Genomic DNA, 16740 nt, shown 5'->3' on the forward strand with positions numbered 1-16740 from the left:
TGCAGGATTATTTAGGCACATCTATCAGTTTGCTGCTTTGAGGCACCAGTGCCATAAAAACTTGGTTGCCAACACAGCCTGTTCAGCTTCTGTGTAGTTGATTCTAGGTCTTTCTTGGCACCAGCCCCAGGACCCGAAGGGAGAACTAACTCCAGGAAGGCATCAATTGATCCAGGACCCCAGGGTTCCCCATGGGGGAGGAACGGGACGAGTCCGCACAGGCTAAACCGGCATCACGGGATGGCTTCCTGCCCCCTCCACCACCTCCAACTCTCAGTCCTGTCGTTCTCCCAGCAACAGCAATGACAGCAAGACCGGTATGTGGAGCACAAAATCCAGGACGCGTGTGTCTGAGGAGAGGCAGACAGAGGCCTGCTTTGTTAGCGACAGCAGAGGAGCCCCATCACGGCTCGGAGATTAACTTATTTTTGTCGCAGGAGCCTACGATGCTCCCAGCCCCCCTCCTGCAAAAGGTGACCGCGGCAAAGGGCAGGTGATACGGGGAGAGCCAAACGCCTCTGCCTCCTGGCCCCACCACCGGCCAGCCAGGCAGGAGGGGGAACACTCACACACGGATGTTATAACCACATCAGTCAAGGGACAGAGAGGCTAAGTTAATTTTTAATTGCAATTCTGCTCTCTCGAATTAGATCTTGTACTGCCTCCACCTAGCAAGCTCTGCATGTTTGGTGCTCGCTGAAGTTTATGATACTTGGCTCAGGCTAGCACTGTACATGCCTGTGCCAATGCAGCTCTGCCGGTAAGAGCTCAGCCTTCCTCTGCAGCACCGCCCTGGCTCTTGCCCTGCAGGTTTCCTCCTGATGAGCTCTGCCAGCTGAAGCACCTCAGCCGCCAAGTTACTGTACAGCACAAATAAGGGGCTCATTTACGAGCATGGTGAAAAAGGAGACAAGCAGGAACAACCTCAACACAAACCAGACTAGATCAGTTGTGGAAATCACCTTCTCTACATTTACAGGCAAGTGCAAAGTTCTCACACACCCTCGAGGAGAGCACACGTGCTCCTGAGAGCAACAAGCTGTGAAGGTCAGCCCCTCTTCCAAGTAGAAGAGGGTTCACATTTGAATGCATCTGCATAGCCTGGAAGATGCTGCTGTCCCCTCTCCCCCAGACCCTCTTCCATAAGGAAAGGAAATGGTCGGTTACAAAGAAGCTGCAGGTTGTTTCTATGTATTTTGGCCTGTTGCTCCCCACTTCCACCCCTCAGGCTCTAACCCCAGGAAGTGTGAAACAAAGGCAGACCCTATAGCATGTGCTGCTACTAGCTTTTCCCAGGCTAGGATGAGGTCAAACCAGCACCAGAACTGGTTTTCCAGTTGCTATTCCCCTTGCCCCCACAAACACCCTGAACGCCCTGTACGGCTGGTATGTCACCTCCCTTCTGCTATCCCTCCTCCCTGCCGAAGGAGAAACTTCCAACTTGAGAGATGCAGCAATGCAGCAGCCAGCGCTGTGAACGAAGGTTCTGCAGCATACCCTGAGGCTCCCCATCCTTCACATCTCGCATCCGATGCGGCAGGTGGGACCTTCGGATGAAAGTTCAGCTGGTCCACTGAAGCAACCTCCAAAGCAGCCTCAGTTGATCATCAGCACTGCAAGTGCTTCCTGGCACAGCAGGCAAGCACCACCTTCCCCATGCCGACCCAACCCTTATATATTGCAACAGGTTGTTTCCCTCAAGATACTATTACCAGGCTGGACATTGAAAATCTCTAAAGCTCTCCCTGATCTGGTCTCACCTCCCTGCCTTCTTTTCACACCACAACAGTGACCAAGGTTAGCTGGGCTCATTTGTAGACAGATGGACCAAGAAGCCCTGGAGAAGGAGGAGCTCCCGCTGATGCACTCAGGCAGCAGAACTGGCTCCCTCTGACGAAAGCAGCTAGCACCTGTCCTGGGAATGGATCAGCAAGCCGCTGGTTCCATGAAGGTATTTAGCTGCACGCCAATTTGCATGAGGTTAAGGCCATCTTGAAAGCTAGTGCAGTTCCTTTTTGCAGTATTATCCCAATCCAGAAACCAGAACCAGATCAGCCGTATACCAGGCTAGAGATCCACAGAAGCCAGCTGGGGATCAGAAGTTGCTCACTAAGTGGTCACTTCCCCTTCCAGCTCCAAACCAGACACCGGCTTGCAGGAGAGGCTGGGGAAGGGGCAGCCCAGAAAGCCACGATCTTTAACAGCAGGGGAGGAAACAGCCCATCTTTTGCAGCATTTTGAGCCTTTGCACCACAAAGCCCAGCTGCCGGGAACGCTTCTCTATCCACGCGCATGAAGAACAAGCACTTGGCAATGAGAAAGTCTCCTGATCATCAGTGATGAGACAGGACAGCTTCACACAACAGTACCAGTTAATGAACAATGAGGGAGTTACCGAGTCTCCTGTTCACCAGGTACAGCACTGCCCTCAGGGCAGAGACTGCAAGTTACAGCCGCGTTAACATACAAAGAATATCCAAAGGAGTTCATCTTGTTGACGTTAATATTCAAAGGCCTTGGACTTTGGTACACCTGGGAAGTACATCTTGTCTCTGGCAGGCAACTGCACAGCCAATGAAAGACCCAGGTCTGAATTCACTGAACTTTTCTTTAAGCTCCACTGAGATAATACCAACTGTGTAATGACCTTGAAAACATAAACAAGATCGTGTTTGTCATGGAGATTTTCCAAACAGCATCTCTTCTTTTAAAGTTACAATGGAGGGATTTGAGGGAGAAGCTGGATCCTAAAAATTAAGGCTGCTAATTAGAGTTACCCTCTCACGCAGGCCACACTTGTGGATGCAGAGATTATTTTTATTTATGTGTGTGTGTCACTGATTCAGCTACAATTTCTTTCTGAAGGAAAGTGTCAAGGCAAGGTAGAAAACTGTATTTCTACATAATACAAACTTTGGAAACAGAAGGGAAGAAAAGAAGGTACGCGGAAACAGACTATCTCTTATTCCATCTACTCTACAGACAGTTGCTTCTTATCTTAAGTAGAAACAATTGCCTTCAAGCTAGAGGAGATGGTTCGACGGCTAAGCACTAAGTCAGAGGTAGCAGCACAGCTACATCAGCCTGCAAACTGCAGCACAATACTTAATTGTCAACAAACTTTGATCTCGCCACTTAGGAGTACAGACATGTACGGTGACACCCTAACACGAGCATCTGCAAGACATCTGCAAGCCAGAGGCTCAAGTGTGCATGCAGTCCCTGCACATTTGCTACCCCTGGAGTAAGGGGAGCAGACCAAAGCAAGGCAACAGTTGGCTGCAAGGACTGCAGAAATACCACTGGAATGACTACATTTCTCAGGAAACGAGATGATTTTCTGAGGAAACTCATCAACTCACACTGAAAAGGTAGACTGGTTCCTGGTGCACCTGATAAGACATTAAGCTTTTTCGTTTGACTTCTGTAGTTAGTATATTGTTGTGTGAATAATCTGACAAGCGACAGTGTCATCCAGTGAGACCCTAGATTAGAAAGCACTCATAGGACTGTTTAGGACAGCAGAGGTTTTTCAGCATGTTTTACCAGCGCAAGCACATTGTGCATTTTGTAAAAAGGAAATGCGTATTTTAGAAATGCAATTCTGGTGCTCGAGGGGAAGTGATTAGATATTTATAAACCACTATCATACTGCTAAAAAGAAACCAACTCACAGTTCGGTATCAAAGAGTAGCACAGGTTTTAGAAGCGCCCATTGTGATCTCTCTATATTTGCAAGGGGTGCAATCAGATTTTAAGAACATCTGGACTTCACACTTGAGTTTGAGAGCCAACATTTAAGTAGGTCTTCGGTCCCTACAACTGGCAAATTGAGAAAGTTCTTTGCTATTTTCAGTCTATCCACTCATGCTTGCACAGCATGACGGTATTTGCAGGACAGTATTTCTCCGATTTAAGCAAATCTTTCCATTCAGCAAGACCAGAGATACAAGTCTGCCAAAAAAACTGGGAAAAAAAAAACCAACCCAAAAAACCAACAACCTGTCCCAGAAGTAATTTGTTTCTCCTCTCCCCCTAAAACAAACAAAAAACCCACACCACAGCTTACCAGAAATAGCAGACAGAAGAAAAAGCCAAAAGGACAGTTTAGTGGACTTTCTCTTTTGGATTACCACATACTGGAATGTTATTTGTGCAACAAACACTGCAGGTAGGGTCCAGAAAAAGGTCTCCACACTGACTACAACCAGCACAAGGTGCAGTAAAAACGCATAGTTTTCACAAAACTGGTTGGGCAACTCCGTCACTTGACTACACTGGCTCTTTAATGGCTCCAAAAAACGAGACCAGCTCAGCTTTGTTTTCTGTACTCGGAGCTGTTACGCTGTAAACTTAACCTCTGAAACGGATGCCTCCGCCAGCTCCCCGCCCAGGAGCGGTGCGGGTGTGTCAAAGGCAGTCCCCCATGCCGGCTTGCCCCGCACCACCCCACGGAGGAGCAAAGCCCCTGAGCAGGACCTGCACCCCAAACGGCAGCGGGGTGGCTGGCACAGACGAGCAGCACTCTGGCTCGCGCTCGGGTAGGCTTCTCTCCAGCAGGCAGAGGATGCTACTAAGCATTTGCCGTTGCCATCAGACTCATCAGTCTGGAAATCCCCGGTGCGACTACGTGCACGGGATGGACTCCCGAGCCTCCCTTCTCAAGCAAGCAATGCCTTGGAGGTCAACAAATCTCCTCCGAGGAGTCGCACAATATCCCTCCCCAACACCAGTTGGCTTGGAGGTTCCTGAGACCCAACAGCCTCCCCTCCCTGCTGAAGCACCCAAAGGCTACCACAGTCCAGGAAGAAAGCCTTAACACAAGCTTTTTTTCCATCTTACGAGCCAGCACCAGAGATTGCCAGACTGAGGTAGGAGCCAGGTAGTATAACTGATTTTTATCTTTTCCGCCCCCTCCTCCCGTAAGATGCAAGAGGTCAAGGTCAAGGACTTTCTACTGTAAAGTTCCCTTTCAAACCAAACAGGTTTTCACAGTTACTTCCATTTTCTCAGATGTTAGGGCAGATAACAAGTGGGTGTTTAGATTCAGCACACCCATGCCAAACATGTTTCTGAGAAGTTACAGCATCTGCCTGAAATGGGAAATGAGATTTCCTACTCCGTTTGGTTCTTTCCAGGAATCAGCAACGATGTAGTAAAGGTGCAGAGGGAGTAGTTTTACTTCAAGGGCAGGAAGTTTTCCCCAGCTTAGCAGCAACTTGAACAGCAATTAAACAAACACCCTCTCTCTCCACCTCCCCTCTGCCTGCCAAGCCTTGGGACTGCTCCCTTCTCCTCAGACAGGGCTGAGCAGAGCCCGGGCACCAGCACCCAGCGTGGGAAGGAAGCTGAGCCCAACTAGGCTCATGCACCACCATTCCCAGAAATAGGAGGCTCTCCAGTAGTTCATTCCATAGCTGACGCCAGACACTGCTAGAAGCCAAGTGCTAGAGATCTCCTACCCAGAAGAACATAGGAGGATGAGCACTCCCTCGTGCTTCTCAGGCTAAGCCTCTGGAGGAGCCCGGACACCCTGCCAAGCTAGCCGAGTGCTCACCAGAGCACTGAAGTCCCATGCTGCTGGTGGACCAGCCCACTGGAGAATGGAAGTGCCTTTTGGCACCAGGATTCTCCTCCAGACCTCTCCCCCGAGGGTCCATCCACATGATCTTAAATGGCAGAAAGGAAGAAAAACAACAAAAACCAAAATGACCACAAAGCAAACAAAAAAGAGACCTCTGGCTTGTTATTCCGAATGATTGTGAAGCTGTAGAATTAAGTCAGCTTTCTCAAACAACAGAAGAGACAGGCTATTAGTCTACTTTAATCATGTCACATGCTTTGTATCAGATCCTCTGCTGATAGCAAGGCACTGATCTCAAGAAGTGCAGGTTTTAACCCTCTAGCCCCACAGATCAGGCAGAGCTGGAAGACTACTGCAGACCCAGCATGACCAGAAAGTCACAGAAGCCCTGCTGGCACAGAAGTGCCTCAGCCCACAAAGGGATGCATCTTCTAGCCTGTTCACAGAAACAGTCCCTTTACTATTTGTGATTTCAAGAATCGTGTTTTTGCCAAATACACCATTTGCTAATTGCGGCACCCTCACCATTTACCAGCTGTCTGTATGCCTGTGGCTACCGAACCACTCCTGCTCCCCTGCTGCTATGTTGGCACTGTTACGTGTGATTCTAGAGCAGAAGACCGCAGATCAGCAGCTGTAATCATCATCTCCCCTCAACAAGGTCTGCCCTACCGTAACCACGGCCCTTCCATGCTACAACCTGAAGGACCCCATTGCAGGGCTGCCAGTACCCAGCGTCAGAAGAACAGGACTCCTGCAAGATTCTCACACAGAGCATCTCACGGTCTCTCCCAGACACGTATATCAGGGAAAGCAACTCAGCAAACCCATTTGCTACAAGTAGACAGGGACGGCTAAGCCAGGGATCTCCAAACTCAGTGGACTCAATGGTAGGGAGCCATTTGCTCAACAGCGGTGCCGCAGCCACGAAAGGTTACTGCTGGACCCAGACTCTGCACTCTCTGCCCTAGGAGCAGCTTTACTTTCCAGACCACCCCAGGGTCAGAGGAGACCCCGCGCCCCACCGGAGCCTGCTCTGCCTGCTGGCGAGATGAGCACTGTCACAGACAGTCTGAGGATGAACATTTCACAACATCCTGAGTTTCATGCCACAGATACCACCCGACACTATCAGCAGGCATGAATGAAAAGAGAAAGCCAGAACTATAAAAAGCTTCAGAGGAAGGGACTCTGTCTCAAGCAGCCCCTCCTTCCAAAATGATGATTTAGAGAGGGCAGGGGGGGGACAAGAAAAGCCCTAAAGTACAAGTTTAGAACACACAGATGTTTTGAGTCATTCCCTTCTACTCAAATATATCCACCTGCAACCACATTTTCCCCCTCCAATATCAATGTGAATAATACAAATATTTCACACTGGCGAGTGGCAGCACCTGGCCCCAACAGCCAAACCCCTCGCTGGTCTGATCACCCTGAGGATGCAGCTCAGAAGCAATTTCGTGCTGTACTCTGGAAGAGAGGGTCCCAACAGGGGCTGCTGTACAGTCTGAGATGTACGGCAGCATTGTCACTTTTTCCTCCTACCTTCGCAGAGCAGTCTCCTCACTCCAAGCCCTTCCTACAGGAGGAAGAAAGCGGAAAAGAAAGCCGCGTTGTACGGCAGCAAAGGGCAGCGCTGTGAGGAACAAGAGTAACGCAGCACAAGCTGTTACAGAAGCTGCAGTGAAGCCGCTTCGTTCCCAGCCTAAGCATTTTAGGAAGTGAAATGCCACAATAAGAAATCTCAGCAGACAAAAAAAGGGGGCCTCTAGAAAACACTTAGCCAGCTGGAAGAGATGCTCAAAAGCTTTTGGTTTCCCTGCTGTGAAGATGGTCCTGGAGGCCGGGGCGGACTGCGATGCATGCAGGTGTTTTGCTGCCCTGCTGAATGCTGCATAACCAGGCAGGTAATCCCTGCAGACTTCACTGGAGCAATGTGAGAACATTACTCAGTTATAGACCTGCCACCTGCAGTTAAGATCACCTCTCTAGCAAACACCATCCAAGAAAAGGAAAATAATCAATCCAGCCCTCCAAGCACCACAGGTTATGGACAGGGCTGCTTCAAGCCAAGAGGAACAGACATATGGGATAAGTTCCCCAGGAATTTGGCAGTTAAAATAGACAGCAAGACTTCGAAAAGCTGGGTCTGTTTTGGGAAAAGGAGGAGCCTCCTTGGAGTCTGCAGCTCTACGCACAGCAGTCTGGAAAACGGGTTCAGCTGAACCCAAACCAAGGGAGGCTGGGTGGCCCTTTTACTTTCTTGAAAGGGTCTCCTTTTCTAAATTTAGAGTACAAATATTTCAGGAGACTATTTGATGGAGCAATGCTAGAAGAATGAGATGGAAAAAGAGTAGTTCAGAAGTATTTATTTTAAAAAGAAAGAACTTTTATCCAGAATAACTAACTGATATTTACAAATAACAGATAAGCCTCAATGCAGAGGTAAATGCTCCCATTTCAGAAGGGAAAGAAAAAGCAGGGCTGTTTCATCTTTAATTAGTAAATCCTAATTGAGGCTAAGATTACTTTTTAATAGGGCTGCAGACATCTTTTTTTCTTACTTGCCTCTGCCCCACCATGTTGTGCTCTTTCCCCCCACAGCCCGCTCCCCCGAGACCTTTTCTACCTCACTTCCCTTCTACAATTTTTAATCAACCCAAACATACTAATGACAGCAAATTACAGCAAGAGGTCTCATGCATGCTACCCAGCCAGGTAAGGGCTGCGACACAAGGCTCCCTCTGCTCCCAGGATACATGCCCACCCCTTGCTAGTGCAGCGGCTTGAAACCCAGCCCAGCAAAACCCCATCGCCTGCTCCTCCTCCGATGGGAGACCGCCAGCAGGAGAGCCACCCACCGCAGGACGCCGGGGCTCTCCACCAAGACCCTGGGCACAGGAGTAACCGGACCGCGCCGCAGCGACACGGCCACTGACCCGGCTCAGCTCACACACCGCTGCACAGGCTGTTCCTCCTGACAGCAAACACCCTGCAGCAAAGGCTGCCTCTCTTCTGGGCAAACAAGGAGCAACTGTTTAGGTTCCCGTGGGACACCACCAGGTGCACGGCCATCTACTTGTATACACACTGGTAGTTCGTTCTTGTAGCTGACAGCTGAGCTAGGAAGAGGCTTCCCATCTGCCTGAAGCTAGCGAAGCAGGAACTTACTGTTTTACTACAGGATCAAGTCTAAACCGCTGCCGTGACAGCCTCCAAAGCTGCAACACGATGGATTGGAACGAATGCAGAAACACCCAGGCTCTGAGACCACCAGCAGGACTGCAGCATCAAATCAAAGGAGCCTTTGAGGTCTTGGACTCGAGCATTAAAGCAGCTTGCTGTTCCTCAAAATAGCCTTCCCCTGAAAGAGCCTCTTCTGCTGAGGTAGCAGCCAGTTTGATGCTGCTTTTGACATTAAGAAATTCCCATGCAGTTTCAGCAACAGCATTTTGGTCATCTCGGTTTCGTTGCAGGAAGTCGCGAGTCACAACCAGGGGCAAGAGGAAACTCCGACCTGTCGGGCCCGCCCACGTCAGGCAGGAGAGGAGCCAGCGGTCATGGGCATCACCTCCCACCCCCCGGGAGCAGGCACAGCCACCCCCATTTTAGCTGGTGTTATCACCCTTAGAGGATCCAAGGGGGGAGGGAGGGACCTGCTGAGCAGCCATTTTCCTGCAGAAAGTCCCACAGAGGGGTTGGGGCTCGCTTACGAGGCTGACCTGCCCCATGGGGCTTCACTCCCCCTCACCACCAGCCTCCAGGGACCTCCGTTGTACCCACAGCCTCCCCCCCATTCCCGTGCAGCGTCCCCAGGGAGGTGCAGCAGACCCCTTGGGAGCAGAAGGAAAAGGGCTGTGCCTTTACCTTGTTTCACATGGCTCACCAGGGCTTCTCCGCATGTGGTCTAGCACTGTCCTGCACAGCAGCTGCCGAGCAGAAGTCTTCTCTAATTAAAAGAGCTTCCTCTGGGAATAGGCAGATTTACTGCACAACTCAGAGGGCTCTTTAGTTATTCCAGGTGCAGTGTCTCTGCAAACCTGCATTAGAAAGGGACCTGAATGCAAAGAAGAGCCCAGCAGCTTCTTAGACTGTGGGGAAAGTACATCCAGGCACCTGGGTTTTGTCTGGGTTTCCCCCCCACACAGAAGAGACTTCAGAGATGAGCATGATTAGAACTGCTGCCTGCCTTTTAAGCCCCAGTTTCTTCAAGCATCCAGCATAGATGCTGCAAAATGGTTCCCATCTCTGCTTGGTCAGTGCAAAATGCAAGGCAACAGCAGGGGGGAAACAGCCTTGCTAACCTGCAGGTCAGCAGTCTCCTCAATTCAAGTCCAGCACAGTATTCTGGATCCACGCTTCTGTATGCACAGGGAGCCTAGCTCCGTGATCACAAGATGTGGAAGATGGGGAGCGAGAGGACAGGAGACAGAGTTTACTTAGTAAAGCACACTGGGAAGTTGAGGACATTCCAGCGAAGCCACTCAAGACTGACTCACCACCAGCAGCTTCAGTCCACGCTGACACACACAGCAGACACATGACTGGCTCCGCAGCGGTCAAGAGGACGCTTTGATTGCGCCACACCACCAGCATGAAACAAGCCCCAGAAAAATGACAACTGCAGTACTAGAGATGGTGTCCTATCACCACACCCGCCAGAATGCCACCCTTCTATTCAAAGAGTACTCTACAAATTATTCGATTACAAGCAGAAAGCAGAGGAGCAGAGCAGTTCTGCATGGTGCCTTCTGAAAGCAGGCATGTTAGCTCTGGGGACCAAAGTCCAAAAAACCACTCGATACTGACACCAGTGAATACAGAACCTCTCTTCAATTTCCGTCCACACGTATTCCAAGTAATGTTAAACAAACCATTTGCAGGACCAAAGAGAAATCAGAAAAAAATCAGGTGGGAAGAGAATAAGGCATTCCCAACACAGGTATTTTTGCCCCCAAGACTAGAGCACCTAGAAACTGAAATGCCATGAAAGGTACAGAAACTCCCCTGGAAAGGTCTAACTACAGCACGGAGCCATTTTGTGCAATAGTAGAGCTCCTCTAGTTAATTTAGATTTCACAATTGATTCCCAACCAAACTGCTAATCGTCTATCACAGGAGACGTGCCTGCTCTGAGTGTTTAGGATTTGCATATTCTTACATTATGGGATGACGGCAGCAGCCCTTGCAGTCCTAGCCAAGTGCCAAGATGTCACTTCCATACCTGCCTCGCCTGCCACTCCTGACGCCCCACACCAACACAGCACAGGTTGTGATCCCACAGCCCCCCAACACAGAAAACACCTAGAGGCAACTCACTCGAACCTGTGGCAGTCCGGTACGCCGGCCCAAGCAAAACCAGGGTCCTGGAGCGGGCTGCTTTCAAAACTAGACAGACAATTTGCTGCATGAAGCCTCTCCTGGAGAGACAGGAGCTGAGGGCATCGAGCTCCTGTGTGGCCCCTCGACCCCATCCTGGCAAGGGCACAGAAACCTCAGGGACCACAGGGGCAGTGGCCAAAGGACCGTGCTGGTGGAGGACACGGCCACATCCAGTGACCATAACCTCTTCTCCAGGGCCACTCTGGGAAACAGTCTCATTCGTTCCCAACAGGTAAAACTACTTTACAGCAAGTTCAGGCTCCGCTAAGCAAATCCCAGTAAGCTAGTTCCTCTCCCTCCCCTTTCCCAACCTGCCTCCATTGCAACGGCTGGGGAGCAGCAGCAGAAGGGACCAAAGGCAGTCCCTGACTCCAGCTGTGGGACTGGCTCAGCTCAAGGTGCACGGCTGCAGCTCTGCAGCTCACCCCTTCCTTCGCCTGTGTACGAGAGACCTCCCTCTGACTGAAGCAGAATTATTTTTGCCTACAAGGGGAACTCTCCACTACATAACTTCAAATCTCTGGCTGCTGGATATCCTAACATATATAGCTCGTTCCAGATCGGCATTTCTCTAGTACACATGACCACGGGATTAGCATCATACTGGAAGCGATCGGTGATCTGCTTACAGGCCAGCAACAATTTTGCAGTAAAGGGTAAAGCGCTTCCGTGATGCACCTGTTTGCTCAAGGCTGCGCTGCAGAGAAACTACCACAGCAGCCCAGTGGTGTCCTTAACAAGTGCCACCAGTCCTTTGCCCATGTGCAAGGCTCCGGTGGCACAGGAGAGCTGGCCCTTCCCAGCTCCTGAGCTCCTTAGAGGCAGACAGGCCACTTACCTCAGCAGCAAATTTTAGAAATTAAGTACATGCACCACACTTTGATTTGACTTGCTTTTAAATGGTGTTGTCCCAGTTTCGAAGCTCCATCAAGGAGAAAAAAAGAACTAGAGCAGTCAGCCAGACAGCCCATGCATGTGCCTCTTCCCACAGGAGAAAGCCTGCCTTCAGCTTAGTCTCCTTCCCTTTCTCCCCTGTATTTACTTTGGATGAGCCTTGAACCACCCAGCGTCCCTGGCCCTGCTGTGTCTGAGAGGACACACGCTGGGTACTGAGCCGGCAGTCTCCGATCCCTGTCCCCATCCCAACAGGCTACTGTTTTATTCCCTTTTTCTGCTGTCATCTACCAGGCAGTCCCTTTGGCAGAGCTGCCCACAGTAACGCCTCATCCTTCTTCCAGAAAATTAGCTCGCTCTGAATCTGTCAGCGCACGCAAGCAATGATTTAAACAATCTCCAGCACGCAGTTCCTTGGGCTTCACTTATCGCCCCGTCTAGGTTCAAGTCAGTCATTAACTGCTTCAGTGTTTCCGAGCCCTGATAGCCCAGAGAGCTTTCAGCAAACAGGCTCTGCCGCAGCCGACCAAGGAACTGCTGGCACCGGCTGTGCCTCCCATATTATTCCTTTCACCATGCCAAGAGAGCGCCTGCAATTTTTAGCCTTTCCTCCATTTCATTCCCTCTTTAAGAATACAGACGAGCCAGGAAGAGATGGAGGTGGTTAGGTAATGATTGCAGCTCATTACACAGCTCCTAAAGGGAAGGTGGCTCATGCAGCCATCCCTTCACGCGCGTGTCATTAATCATTTGCCCATGGAAAGCTCCAATCCCACACTCCTCCAACCGAAGCATCAGTGCAAGAGCACAGTTTATTTCTTAGCCCATCAAAGCTGACAACTGTGGAGCAGGGGGCAAGGCTACTGGGCCCAGCTCACCCCTTGCTGCACATAAGGACTCCAGATCCCAGGATGCCATGATCCATGTTCATAGACAAATGAAGGCAGGGAAGAAGAAGAAGGGGATGCAGACGTGGTGCTCCTATTTTAGAGAGGTGAAGTTAAGGCACTCTCAGGTGAGGGCCAGAGTTCCTGGCAGTAAGAAGTAAATTTTGATGCACACAAGTTTTTCCAAAGAGGAAACTGAGGAAGAAGTGCAAGAGCTGAGGCTCCGATCATCCCCTGTTGCACAGGCCCACTGGAAGCGTTGCTACCTCCTCCGGCCTTCCAAGCCACTCAACCGTAGCCCAAGCCCTGCTAGACCCATGCGAGCACCTCCCACTCACCCGTGACCAGAAACAGAAAGGAGACCAGGAAGAAAGTGGCTGCCACGCCACAGGCATCATTAAATTTGAGCAATAATTACCACTTCAGATAGCATGGGGCATGGCCCACCTTCCAGCATCACCCTGGCTTTCCCATAACTGTGCTATCGGTGCCTGAGGTCCTTGCAGCAGCACCTTTTGCCTCTGCTGCTTCCCCCTGTAACAGTGCCAGCGGACACCAAGAACCACAGCCATGGTTTGAGGTGGAAAGCACCTCAGGACCTGTGGTTACCAGAGATCTGCAAAACTCCCACCTGCACCTCTCCAATTTAAACATCTACTGGATGAATGCCTGCAGTCCTGGATGGTCCCCTGCTGCCTTACAGCTGTGACACAAGGACCGGAGACACAGGAGAGGGATAAAACCTTTCCACAGCCACAGTCAGATGAGGCATTTCATACAACCCTCCCTGCACTTCATGGAGTTTGAAGCAGAGAGTGCCTCGGGTAGCAGGGGCAGGAAACCTCCACAGAGCTGTGGGAAGGCCTTGTTAGAGCACCTCCTGCACCAGCTTACGGTTGTAGGTCACACTATACCTGCCTGTCCCCTGAGAACTAAAATAGCGACAATAACAGGAATGAAGAGAGTCCAGATGAGCCACATCATTAAAGCTGCTAAATCCTCTTAAGGGAGGAGCTTCCACGCAGAGATCGCCCGCGGGGAGAGCTCTCTCCAGGCACCGAGCTTGCGTCTTGCTCTATTTCTGTCGCACACAGGTAAGAAGCTGAGCGAACGCTGCAAGACTTCACCCCGCCACCCCTGCCCTGCAGCACAGGAACAAGGATGTTGTCCCAGCAGTCCCCAGAGCCCTCGGCAAGGAGGGAGAAGCCCAGGCCAAGAGGGGTTCAGGCCCAGAGGGGCTCCACCAAGCGAAGCTATTTTGGAAGCAAGATCCTTCTATGAAAGAGGTGTAAACTGAAAGGATGTTAGGAGTGAGCAGGGGCTCCTCACTTCCCTGAGCCACTCCAAATCCACACATTGGCTTGCAGAGCAGTTGGCAAAGGTCATGTTCACCCACGTGGCAGCCCAACATGAGCAAGCACCCATGGATTTTTTTTTTTTTTTAAAAGAAGCACAACTGTAGGTGTGGGAGTTCTTGCTCCAGCCAAAGGACCAGAAACAAGCATGAAAGTTAAAAGCCACCCCACTGCAGCAACCACAAAGAGGTCCTGCGACGGGACTCTGGCAGGTCTGCCACCGCCCATGCAGTAACACTGCAGAACAGGTCACTGACCGTACCACCAGCGCCCTTCTTTCTTCCCACTTAGTGCTCATGAAGTATTTAGTAAGATCTGAGTAATTTGTCATTTTTACAGCTTGTTTGTCATACGCTTATCTTGACATCAGCATACAGCAGCACACTACTGAGACTGCTCCTCTCACTAGACACCCCCTCTAGATTTTTCAGAGCAGTGTTTCTACACTTAGACCTTGTGATCCACCAAAAGGATCCTAGCCACATGCTTCTGCTCAACGGTTCCCATGCAGCGAGAATGCTTCACAGCAGCAGGCTCACACCTCGAGCTTTGAAGAGCATTTTTCTCAAGCCCAAGGTGCCCGAGAAAGTTTAAAAAAAAAAAAAGTCTTCTGTGGAGATGAAGTATCACTGATAGCAGATTTCAAGACAGCACTCTCCAGCTGTACACCCTCGCTTGCACAGAAGCACACGGGTTTTCAGAAGCTGCACATCGAGAGGCCTCGATAGCACTGGGATGGGTTATATCCTTGCAAACCTCTACCACCAGCAGCAGCACAAACATCTCCAAGAGCTGCTCTTCTCTCCAGCCGCCACCTCCGAGAGCACTGCAGTAGCACAGGCTGTCCCTCCCTTGCACAGCTAGTAAAGGTGCAAGCTCTCATCTCATGCACAAGATGGAAACGCTAGAGCTGGTCCAAGACATAGGAACACTTCATCCTGAACTAGCTTTACATCCTGAAGCCAACATTTAGATTCCAGGATGTTGGGTTTTTCTCCCCCCCTCTTTTTTTTTTTTTTTTTACTGAGTGCTCCATTTTACATTAAAGCATACAGAGCAGAGCTTTTATGCTGTGGGGCAGAAACAGCATGCCTGGGTTGTAACAAGCCCTTATCCCCGTATCAACAGATTTGCTAACAGTCACACTGCAGGACAATTCACAGCCAACATCTACCCAGCTGCAGAAACGCAAGCGCTCGTCTGAACTCTTCTCTTCACTGGGATGTTACAAGGGAGGGGACCAAAAAAGGGACACAGCAGGCTGGGCCAGTACCAGATTTCTGTAGTTGTAATAGGGGTAAGATTGCTACAGAGGCAACTAATCTACATCTTAGAAGTAAATCAAGGCAGTCCCACTGAAGACAGCAGCACAGCCCAGTCTCATCGGTACGCAGCTGAGGCGCGTTCAGCCTGCCGAAACCCCCTTACAGCAACAGCACGCCCAGCCTGGAGGACTCATTCCTGCGTGACACCAGGTCCGCCGCACCTGGTGATGATTTTGGGGTTTTTTAGGCCATGTACCAGCTGCACAAGGGGATGAAGACTCACGCACCGATGTAAGTTCGAACGGGCGTACAGAGGCACGCGTGTGGGCTGCGAGCAACGGGGACTCGCCCCCAGAGAGGCTCCCCGCGGCCCTGGCACTACCCCCCGCCCGGGCAGGAGGCGCGGGGGCTCCCCGGGCCGCAGGGGGACTGCCCCCCCGGGAAGGGGCTGCGTTAACCGCGGCGGGGACTCTCGCCCCGCCGGGCCCGGGGGAGGCGCTCCCGGCCCCGGCCGCCAACGCCCCGCGGAAAGCCCCCGGGAAGTCCCCGCCCCTGCCACCCCCGCCCCGCCGAGACCCCCGGGCCGGGGGGAGCGGGGCCGCCGGGCCCGGCGGCGGGAGTCCCGGCCCTCGCCTCTCTCCTCCCGGGCCGCCCCGCTCCCCGGCCCCACAAAGAGGGCAGCCGCGGCGCGCCTACCTGCTCGGCTCGGCGGTGCGCTCCCGCCCTCCCTCACGCCGATGTGGCCCTGGCTCTGCTCCGGGCCCCGCGGGGCGGAGCCGGCGGCTGCGCTGAGCCGGCCCCAGGGCGGGCCACCACCCCCCGCGCGGGAGGCCGCGGAGCGCCGGTGCCTCCCCTGGCGGCCATGTCGTGCCCGGGGCGGCTTCGCGCCTCCGCAGCGCCCGCCCGGGCTCCGCACGGTACCCGGCTCAGCGCCCGCTGCCCTGCTGTGGGACGGCCTCTCGCTCGGCTGCACGTCCCCTTTATACTCAAACCAAATAACACATTTTCCACTCCCCCTCGGAGCTGAGCTCCTGTCGGCCCCTCTCACCTGTTGGGCTGCTGCCTCATCCTCTCCAGCTGCCATCAGTTCATCTCGCTCCGCCTAGGCAGGTAGCCCAGGTGCTGCCCTAGGGTCGTTTGTCCCGCCTCGCTGCGTTTGCCGCGTCGCCCGCCTCACGTAAGGCTCTCCCTTTGCGGCCTGTCAAGTAGGTACGTACGCACCTTAATATTTAAGGCCACTGACAGCTTGCCTGCTCCTGCCAGGTGCGCGCTGTTGCTCTCTGCCAAGCGAAAGCAAGCCTGGTGACCCACTCAGAGATTTTTCCAATGGGCAATTTTGCTGCCCTTGTGAACTCTGTAAACATGAGCAGGGC

The 16740-nt window shown here is 51.9% G+C and overlaps 1 protein-coding gene across 1 annotated transcript in view; it reads right to left on the bottom strand.

Moving 5' to 3' along the window:
• CD82 (CD82 molecule) overlaps positions 1-16173 on the bottom strand; it is a 43111-nt gene extending 26938 nt beyond the window's left edge. The window contains exon 1 of the mRNA XM_075152351.1: positions 16064-16173. The gene's annotated coding sequence lies outside the window, so the exon portion shown is untranslated. The remainder of the gene's footprint in view (positions 1-16063) is intronic.
• Positions 16174-16740: the final 567 nt, after the last annotated feature.

The sequence above is a fragment of the Calonectris borealis genome, chromosome 5 (genome assembly GCF_964195595.1).
Source record: "Calonectris borealis chromosome 5, bCalBor7.hap1.2, whole genome shotgun sequence".
Classification (NCBI taxonomy): Eukaryota; Metazoa; Chordata; class Aves; order Procellariiformes; family Procellariidae; genus Calonectris; species Calonectris borealis.